Below are 10,768 nucleotides of genomic sequence, written 5' to 3'. Positions count from 1 at the left end.
GAAAGGTTAAAAGAACACGGCAAATGAGAAGGAAGTGATGGTGGCAACACTGAATAAGTACTAATGAAAACAAGAGCTTCCTGATACTTCTGAATAAAGGCCCGATCAGTATCTGCCTGCTTCAAAAACCCAAACCCATGTTGTTGTTCTTGATTCGTACTCGTCTTCCTCTCTCAATTGTGCTCCTTCTACAGACCAAATCCAGCAGTTGTTTGTCTTCCCAACATGTTGATATGGAATGTTTGTGACGTGTTAAACAATGAAGACCTTTTCAGTGGTGTAAAGAAAAGCAACAAAAACTTTTTACATTTGCTGCCATTCGGTCCAGAAATGGTTCATTGTACATCATTTCAGAAAGTACAAATACACCGTGTTAATCTGCAAAATGCAAATGAGTACGGTTACATCTAAAATCTAGTGTGGAGTATTAAAACTTACACAAACTGGACTTAGTATGTCCCTGGAAACTTCCATTTGAATACAAGTTCTCCCTTGTAAAACTGCTCTTTGTGCTGGTCCATTGTGTTTCATAAAGATGCAGCCGTCTTCAGGTCACTTTGGGGTGAACCTTTTCCTAGAAGAAGCTCTGAGCCAGGGGGAAGTTCTCCAGCTTCTTTTCTGACAGCGTGTGCACGTACTAAATGAAAGTACTCCAGTGCAAACTCATACAAGTCATTTTCCACTTTCCAGACATCTGACTGTCGCAGCTTTGCTATGGTCCCTTTGGGGAGGGGTCTCTTCACATCGGTCGTCTACAGATGGGCGGTAATGCAGAGGTGCCTCAGAAGCCAATCAGCAGGCAGGATTCAGTCACGTGGCGATAACGTGCACTCTCTCACACAGTCAGTGGGATGAGAGTATGGCATGGCGAGAACCTGCTGGAATGTCCCGTCTCAACGACGTCCAGCGGATGAATTAGTGGCGAGACGTGGGTCGACCTCACGAGCCTGGAAATGGTTCAGTTTTCAACGGACCGACGTCGCGCAAAATCACAAACAGCAGAAGTAGAAGAAGACACTGGGAAACTGTGAAGAGCATGTGCAAACCTGCATGCTGTACAATTTCCCTGAGGAGAGAGAGCCGGAATGTTTCCTCATTAATGTCTCACCTCTGGAGTTTAACTGAGAGTCTCTTCAATGACCATGTTCAACAGAAACTAAACCAGAGCTGCTGTTCGGAATCCTTGTGTCCATCCAGAGAGCTATGTCAACAGGAATCATTTTCATTTATTTTGTAAAGAAATCACATTTTAAAAGATGCTGTCAGATTATCGTTATCAGGGAAAACATTTGTGAGGTGTTTTCTTTCCGTCCGTATCGCACACCCCTCCATATAAAAGGGTTCAGTATTCTGAAGTGATCGGATCCATTAGAAAGGAAGAGTGGAGGTTTGTATTGATACTTGAACTCCTTCTGATCATGTCTCAGTGGTACGGCTGCATTAACCCACTGGATCCCAACCTTTTTCTAGTGGGAACAACATATTTATCATTATAAAGCTCAGCGGCTCCCCCTCCACCACATCCTGTACAATTACAAAGAAACAGTGGAAGGAACCTTATAACACATGTGCAAGACTGTTCTCTTCAGTACTATAGCCAGGCAGACAAACAGTCACAGCTCTGTAGAACCTCATATCCCTTTAACTTTGAATAGTAATGACTTCGTAAACTTCTTTAATGACAGAGCTCTAACTATTAGGGTTTCAATTATTAACTCACTGCCCAGTGCAGTCTCAGATCGATCAACCACATCTTCAGACTAGTTAGTGGAACCTGATTCCCAGTTATCCAGCTTCCACCCTATAGAGCTCCCTGAGTTCTCCTCAATCGTGGCTTCATCTAAACCAACAACCTGCCTGCTGGATCCAATCCCCATTAAACTGTTTAAAGATGATTAGTACAGCAATACTAGATCAGATCAACATATCTCTAATAACAGGTTATGTACCACAACCCTTTAAGGTTCCTCTTGTTAATCCTCTTCTTAAATAACCAACCTTGACCAGGTGTCTTAGTAAGTTACAGGCCGATATCCAACCTTCCTTTATTTCTAAAATCCTACAGGAAGTAGTTTCAGTCACTGAGTATCGATATCCAACCTTCCTTTATTTCTAAAATCCTACAGGAAGTAGTTTCAGTCACTGAGTATCGATATCCAACCTTCCTTTATTTCTAAAATCCTAGAAAAAGTGATTGTAAGTCGGTCATGTGACCATTTAAATAAAAATACCCTATTCGAGTCGTTCCAGTCGGTTTTAGATTCATCAGAGCTCTGAGAGTCTCTGATCAGAGTTATTGATGATCCTTTCCTCTCCTCTGTTTCCCCTCCTAATCTATCTCTTTGTCTATCCTCTCCCTTCCTCTCTTCTATCCCCCCCAATCTATCTCTATCTATCCCTTCCTCTCCTCTAAAGGACTAAAACTCAAAAGAAAGAATTAAACTAACGGCAGGTTTACTGACGTTCCCCTCAGTCACATCAAGTAACAACAGTTATTCAACGGCACCTGGCGGAAAACAAGAACTTATTACAGGACATGTCCAACGTCAACACAAAGGGTCCAGCTTTGCTGATGCTGTCAACAAGCCGCTGCTTACAGTACGGCGCTAACTCCAGTCTTATCACGTCTCCAGTTTGGTCCTCGCCTCAGGTGAACGTCTGAGCAATGTCCCAATCCGGAAACACAGACTTAAAAATATCTGCAATACCTTGGTTTGAGTTCAAGCAGCGTCGGGGTGCCGCCCATAGTCACCCTTATGTCAGCAGAGGGTGAAGCAGAGGGTAAAGCAGAGGGTGAAGCAGAGGGTGAAGCAGAGGTTGCGGTCGTAGCTGTGTTGACCAGCTCACCTGTCACCTGACCAGGTGGTGGTGTTGCTGCTGGACCACAGAAAGAAGCTCGGGCAAGTGCTTTCAACTTTTTACTGGCTCCAAGTTTAATGGAAATCTATGAGCTTGGGTAAAGTATGAATTCCACCAATAAATACATTGTAATATGTTTCTGTAATTGTTTTTTGAATAAAGTTGAGGTTATTTGACTCCAATTAAAAATGACTAGACAAACATAACAGGATTTCACAAATTATTTTTACAGTTTAACTTCTTTCCATGAGAGTATCCATGTAGGTTCTGACATAGTACTGAAACATTTAGACATTTAGCCTATCAGAGTTCATTTAGAGCATCAGACTCAGTCTCAAGGTAGAGGGTTCATGTCCCCCGTCCAGCTCAGTAGGTAGAGCATCAGACTCTCAGTCTCAAGGTAGAGGGTTCATGTCCCACGCTGGGCACCACCTTCCTGTGGGCTCTCCACCTTCCTGTGAGCTCTCCACCTTCCTGTGGGCTCTCCACCTTCCTGTGGGCTCTCTACCTTCCTGTGGGCTCTCCACCTTCCTGTGGGCTCTCCACCTTCCTGTGGGCTCTCCACCTTCCTGTGGGCTCTCCACCTTCCTGAGGGCTCTCCACCTTCCTGTGGGCTCTCCACCTTCCTGTGGGCTCTCCACCTTCCTGTGGGCTCTCCACCTTCCTGTGGGCTCTCCACCTTCCTGAGGGCTCTCCACCTTCCTGTGGGCTCTCCACCTGCAGGAAGGTTCTTAATGGGTCATTGTGATCTGGGTGACGGTGCTCAGACTGACACCACCACCAACGGAGAAGAGGGAGGAGATGGAGGGATACTTATGATTACGATACTATTCTGATAGCAGAGCTCTGTTGCTTTAATAATATTATTATCATTATTGCTGACTTTACATGAGGCTGTAATAAACTCCTCTCTACAGTAAAGTATGAAATGTACTAATGTATACATGTATTCTCTCTAAAGACAACTTGAGGTTAGTATCAGGACAGTAAAGGAAGCAGTACTAAGTATTTTTGTTCCATGTGGACAATGTGGGGGTCTGCGTGACGTCATCATCTCATAATAAACTAGTTCTATCTTTAGAACCTCAGAATGACTTTATTAATCTCTGGGGAAACTCTTGAGCAAGGCAGCAGCAACACAATGTTTCCAGCTCTAACGCAGCTCCAACCATCGGGACTATTTTCAGGGAGTTTAGCGTGGAGTAGGACGCAGCTTCACGGAGGTGTGAATCGCCTGCTGACAGCCTGGAAGAGCTGCTGCTCATTGTTCTGATGTCGCTGGCAGCGTTGTTCTCCACGGGGAACTGGTGTTTTAAAACGGTGACGTCTGGCTGCAGAGCGCCGCCCTGCTGTACAAACATCCAGGTCGTTGCTTTGCTAACATCCACGTTGCTGTGTTGCTTTGCTAACGTCCACGTTGCTGTGTTGCTTTGCTAACATCCACGTTGCTGCGTTGCTTTGCTAACGTCCACGTTGCTGTGTTGCTTTGCTAACATCCACGTTGCTGCGTTGCTTTGCTAACATCCACGTTGCTGTGTTGCTTTGCTAATGTCCACGTTGCTGTGTTGCTTTGCTAACATCCACGTTGCTGTGTTGCTTTGCTAACGTCCACGTTGCTGCGTTGCTTTGCTAACGTCCACGTTGCTGCGTTGCTTTGCTAACGTCCACGTTGCTGTGTTGCTTTGCTAACATCCACGTTGCTGCGTTGCTTTGCTAACATCCACGTTGCTGCGTTGCTTTGCTAACATCCACGTTGCTGTGTTGCTTTGCTAATGTCCACGTTGCTGTGTTGCTTTGCTAACGTCCACGTTGCTGTGTTGCTTTCTAGCATCCACGTTGCTGTGTTGCTTTGCTAACATCCACGTTGCTGCGTTGCTTTGCTAACATCCATGTTGCTGTGTTGCTTTGCTAACATCCACGTTGCTGCGTTGCTTTGCTAACATCCACGTTGCTGCGTTGCTTTGCTAACGTCCACGTTGCTGCGTTGCTTTGCTAACGTCCACGTTGCTGTGTTGCTTTGCTAACATCCACGTTGCTGCGTTGCTTTGCTAACATCCACGTTGCTGCGTTGCTTTGCTAACATCCACGTTGCTGCGTTGCTTTGCTAACATCCACGTTGCTGTGTTGCTTTGCTAATGTCCACGTTGCTGTGTTGCTTTGCTAACGTCCACGTTGCTGTGTTGCTTTCTAGCATCCACGTTGCTGTGTTGCTTTGCTAACATCCACGTTGCTGCGTTGCTTTGCTAACATCCATGTTGCTGTGTTGCTTTGCTAACATCCACGTTGCTGTGTTGCTTTGCTAACATCCACGTTGCTGCGTTGCTTTGCTAACATCCACGTTGCTGTGTTGCTTTGCTAACGTCCATGTTGCTGTGTTGCTTTGCTAACATCCACGTTGCTGTGTTGCTTTCTAGCATCCATGTTGCTGTGTTGCTTTGCTAACATCCACGTTGCTGCGTTGCTTTGCTAACATCCATGTTGCTGTGTTGCTTTGCTAACATCCACATTGCTGTGTTGCTTTGCTAACATCCACGTTGCTGTGTTACTTTGCTAATGTCCATGTTGCTGTGTTGCTTTGCTAACATCCACGTTGCTGCGTTGCTTTGCTAACATCCACGTTGCTGTGTTACTTTGCTAATGTCCATGTTGCTGTGTTGCTTTGCTAACATCCACGTTGCTGTGTTGCTTTGCTAACATCCATGTTGCTGTGTTGCTTTGCTAACATTGCTCGTTGCTGTGTTGCTTTGCTAACATCCACGTTGCTGTGTTGCTTTGCAAACAGTGCATGTTGCTGCGTTGCTTTGCAAACATCCACGTTGCTGTGTTGCTTTGTGGTGTTTTGAGTGTAAAATGCATCCAATCAGCAACATGTTGCCATGAAAAGTTGGATAGCACAGTGCTACTTCCCTAGCCTGCTCGCTGGCTGCAAACTGTGGACTGGATTTCCTGCCTCATTCCTCCTGGTCTCATTGAGACCCGCCTCCCTTCAGGAAATCCAGTCCACAGTTTGCAGCCAGCGAGCAGAGCAGCAGCAGGGAAACACTGGGGATCATTTCAGCACCATGAAGCAGACCAGGATCATGGATCAGACCAGGATCATGAAGCAGACCAGGATCATGGATCAGACCAGGATCATGGATCAGACCAGGATCATGGATCAGACCAGGATCATGAAGCAGACCAGGATCATGAAGCAGACCAGGATCATGGATCAGACCAGGATCATGGATCAGACCAGGATCATGAAGCAGACCAGGATCATGAAGCAGACCAGGATCATGGATCAGACCAGGATCATGGAGCGGACCAGGATCATGGAACGGACCAGGATCATGGATCAGAAATCTCTGAAGGTTTGGATCGGAAATTTCCGATCCGTGAATTACGTTGATTTCGGAACCCGATCCAGGATCAGATCGGCCCTGTCCCTAAAAACCACAAGCCTGTTCGGTCAAGGTGGGCAGATGAGTCACTTTCCTGAGCAAAGCTTTTACGAGCCCCGGACGTTGGGACAGTCCTTAATGTCCAGCCCTGCTGTTTCCTTCTCGTCTGACTGTTTTTGCGCCGGAATATTCGCTGTGACGCGATGACGAGCGCGATGACGAGCGCGATGACGAGCGCGATGACGAGCGCGATGACGAGCGCGATGACGAGCGCGATGACGAGCGCGATGACGAGCGCGATGACGAGCGCGATGACGAGCGCGGCCCCGAGGCGATCGAGCTGCGAGAACGCAACCGAGTCAAAGCGTATAAAATGTAAGACCTGATAGAATCGCGATTAAGACTTTTTAAATACTTTTAAGGACCTTAATTTTCCCACAATTAATTGATCAACTTTTAATACTTTGTAAGACCCGGCGGACACCCTGTGGGGGGGTGGGACCGTGAAGGTTACCCGCACACAAGGATGACTGTCTTCATCCAGGGGGGGTCACATTGATTTGAACAAAATAACGGTCTGCAAAGACAGAAGAAACAAACAGTTGTTCAGTATTTGGTCACTCCTTTGCAAAACCACAATGCTGCGTGTCCGGCTGACTTTCTCTGTTGTTTGCCAGGATAACAGCCGGTCTTCCAGAGCAAAAGAGCATTACTGACCCCTACTGACAAAAGTGGGTATCGCCCCAAAAATACCTAAACAAAACAGGTGAGATGCCTTTTAAATTATATTAATCAGAAAAATAATAATGGGGGACCAAACTAATCAAAACAACCAACAATTCCAGATATTATATTCACTATTGGACGGCCCAGGGTGCCACATAAGCAACATTAGTTGGCCGGACCTAAGCGCTCTATTTGGGCCATATGGGTGAAGGAGTAATGTAATGCTTTAAAAGTTAGCGCTAGAATTTTAAAATGAACACGGAACGTGATCGGGAGCCAGTGAAGGGAGGAGCGGACAGGGGTGATGTGGGCTCTCCGGGTTGCCGGAGGCAGGGTTTCATACCATCATTTAATGGCCAATGTGCTGCCTGATGCCTGGAATCCATTTTTGAGGGGCCTCTGTTTTCCTGGCATTTAGCTGAAGGTAATTATCAGTCGTCCACATTTCAACGGCCTGAAAACATTTAAAATGGAAGGTTTATTGATCTCTTTGGGATTAAAGGAATAATATAACGGAATGTCATCCGCATACAGATGGTAAGAAATCCCACTAAAACTGCTAATTAACTGACCCAGAGGCAATAAATACTATAAAAATAGCAATGGGCCCAGGACAGATTCCTGAAGTCCACCACAGGACCCAATTGTCAGAGCCCAGTCCTCAACTCAACCACAGAATGACTCTCAGTCGTAACGCCACTTGGGGGCGTGGCAGGGGTCAAGCTCGCCATGAAACAGGAAGTGCGAAGTAAATAGACTGAATGTGATTAGATTGGCCTCAAACGTGATACATTACATCAGAGGCCCTCATCACAACCATATGATGACTGTCAGTTGTAATGGCCTCTGACCGCATGGCAATGGTCAAGAACACCATGCAACAGGAAGTGCATTGTAAACAGCTTAGGGTTAGTGCATCAGAATCCGGCCCTCATCACAGTCATTCAACATTTACGACGATCAGCCATGGGGCCACCTGCTGGAAACAGGAAGTGGAGTGAAAATAATTTGAACATGCTCCGTTCTGCCTCAAATTTCACATGTTCCATCACAGTCAATCACAGTCCATCACAGTCCGTCACAGTCCGTCACAGTCCATCACAGTCCATCACAGTCCATCACAGTCCATCACAGTCCGTCACAGTCCATCACAGTCCATCACAGTCCGTCACAGTCCGTCACAGTCCGTCACAGTCAATCACAGTCCATCACAGTCCGTCACAGTCCGTCACAGTCAATCACAGTCAATCACAGTCCATCACAGTCCGTCACAGTCCATCACAGTCCATCACAGTCCATCACAGTCCATCTCACAGTCCATCTCACAGTCCATCACAGTCCATCTCACAGTCCATCACAGTCCGTCACAGTCCATCACAGTCCATCTCACAGTCCGTCACAGTCCATCTCACAGTCCATCACAGTCCATCACAGTCCATCTCACAGTCCATCACAGTCCGTCACAGTCCATCACAGTCCGTCACAGTCCATCACAGTCCATCTCACAGTCCATCACAGTCCATCACAGTCCGTCACAGTCCATCACAGTCCGTCACAGTCCATCACAGTCCATCTCACAGTCCATCACAGTCCATCACAGTCCGTCACAGTCCATCACAGTCCAGTACTCATCACATGAATCTCAGTCTTGGCTCCACTTGAGGACGTGGACGTCCCGCGCCACAAACTTTAATGCTCGCTATCAAACAGGAAGTATACTCTAAATACCCTTATTGTTCGCTCAGGCTCAAACTTTACGTGTTGCATGACAGTCCAGATCTGATCACAGCCATATGACGATAACAACCATTGGGCATAGCGCCACCTACTGGAAACAGGAAGGTAGGCATACATGCTCCGTTTCTTATCATTAGGGACCGAGCCCGAAAGACCAGGCCTCCTTCGGAGGCAAGGACCCCATTTTTTTTTGTGATGTTTCTTCTTTATTATTGTTCCGCTGGGTCATAAGACCTAAATTAAACCTAAACACCCTGAAAAACTCACCAAATTTGGAATGCTATCAGGACTGGCGAAAAATTTAAGACATTTAAGAAAATGTAAAAAGGCCAAAATGTGTTATCTAGTCCCACTTGGAATCATTAGAACCACCACCATGGCCCGTGGGAATGTCACAGAGGTCCTGTTTACACCACAACGAATACGAGTGTATCCACAAAACTTCCTTCATTTTTGGGGTCTGTTTAGATGACACTAGTGTGCATATCCACTGTTTTCAAAGTTTTTATCCCGGCTCCCAATGTGGAAAGAGTCTTTCATGGTCGCTATTCCCTCCTGCAGAGACTGATGGAGGCTATGAGCGCTCTTACTGTGCATCCCCCCCCCCCCCCCCCTTCTGCTCATCCACTTGTAAACAAACATGGCGACCCATAGTGGTATGACTCACAGTCCGTATTCTAGTTTGATCGTCCATAGCAGTTTACACTCTCCCTGTTAGCGTCCATTTCCTCATCAGTCCATATGGATGTCGGGTTCTCTCCATTTTCTTCATGTTTATAGTGTTTTGTTCTCTGCACATCATGGTTTCATGGTTTCATCAAAAATTCAAGCACCTCCAGTGGCCCGGCATTGTAACTACACCATTGTCTCTGTGTCCGCTGCTGCAGTTTAAACACACTCCTTTTTTTTTTTAATAGATTAGGTGTTGTCACGTGAAACGTTATCGTGTAAACGGGGCCAGAGAGATCAAACCAAAACTCCTTTGTTCGTCTCATCAAGACCTAAAAATAATGTGCCGTTACCCCTGAACTAAATCCAACAGGAAGTCCGCAATTTGCCTTTCAAAATAAGACTCTCACCCAAAAACGGTCCTCGCGCAAACGCTATCTCCTCTGAAGGTGAATATCGTATCGGCTTCAAGACACGATGAAATAACAGAAGAGACAGTTCTGCTCAAAACTCTTCGACTACTCGGGCGGTTTCGGTTTTATTAGCAGTCAAAGCTCCCAACAGCGAATCCCGCTGCCTCCCTCCTCTCATTCAAAGACATGGGAAAAAGAAACTATTTCTCTGGAAACCCCTGATAGATCACCTTGAACATGGGATACATGGGAAAACAAACATTTCTCCTGAAAAAAAGCCGTGATGGAACACTTGGAACCAGTGGTGACTGCAGCTGAACCATGACTGATTGACAAAGCCAGCCGATCAGAAGAACCTGCCGAACAAGACGATGCAACACATGTGGGGATAATTCCATAAAATATGACTTTTTTCTTTTGCGCAATTTCAAGCAACATTTATCATTGTCATTGAGCTGGGTTTCAAAATAAAAGCTCAAAAAGTCCTTCAAAATAAAAATCTTTGTTCATCAGAAATTACAATTTTGACTTCAAACTGGATATTCAGTGTTCAGCTAGGCTGGGGGTGAGCTGGCTTTTAAAATAAAAGCCCTCGTTTCCCCCCAAAATAAAAGTCCTTGTTTATTAAAAATGACACCAAAACCCCCCAAAAAAGATATTTAAGTATTAGCTAGATGAGATGGTTTGTTGCCTTTCAAAATAAAAGGCATGAGGCTATGATTGGGCCAAAGGCTATGATTGGGCCGACCCTGACGGGCCGGAGTCTAGAGTGTGAGGTTCCGATCAAGGTAATTATTATAGTTTTTTCTTTGACTCCTGACGTGCCATTGAGCTCAATTTTGACCCCCTAAACCCGCTCAAAAACTCCCCAAATTTGGGATGCCATCTTTTACGAAAGTTGACCGTCCAAATGACGGCAGGACCGATCGCTGCCTGAAACCACATTTCAATTATTGTTTAATATTGTAAAAATGAAAGGAG

Source organism: Lipophrys pholis (assembly GCF_963383615.2).
Source record: "Lipophrys pholis genome assembly, chromosome: 11".
Classification (NCBI taxonomy): domain Eukaryota; kingdom Metazoa; phylum Chordata; class Actinopteri; order Blenniiformes; family Blenniidae; genus Lipophrys; species Lipophrys pholis.
Note: the sequence above shows the minus strand (reverse complement) of the source record.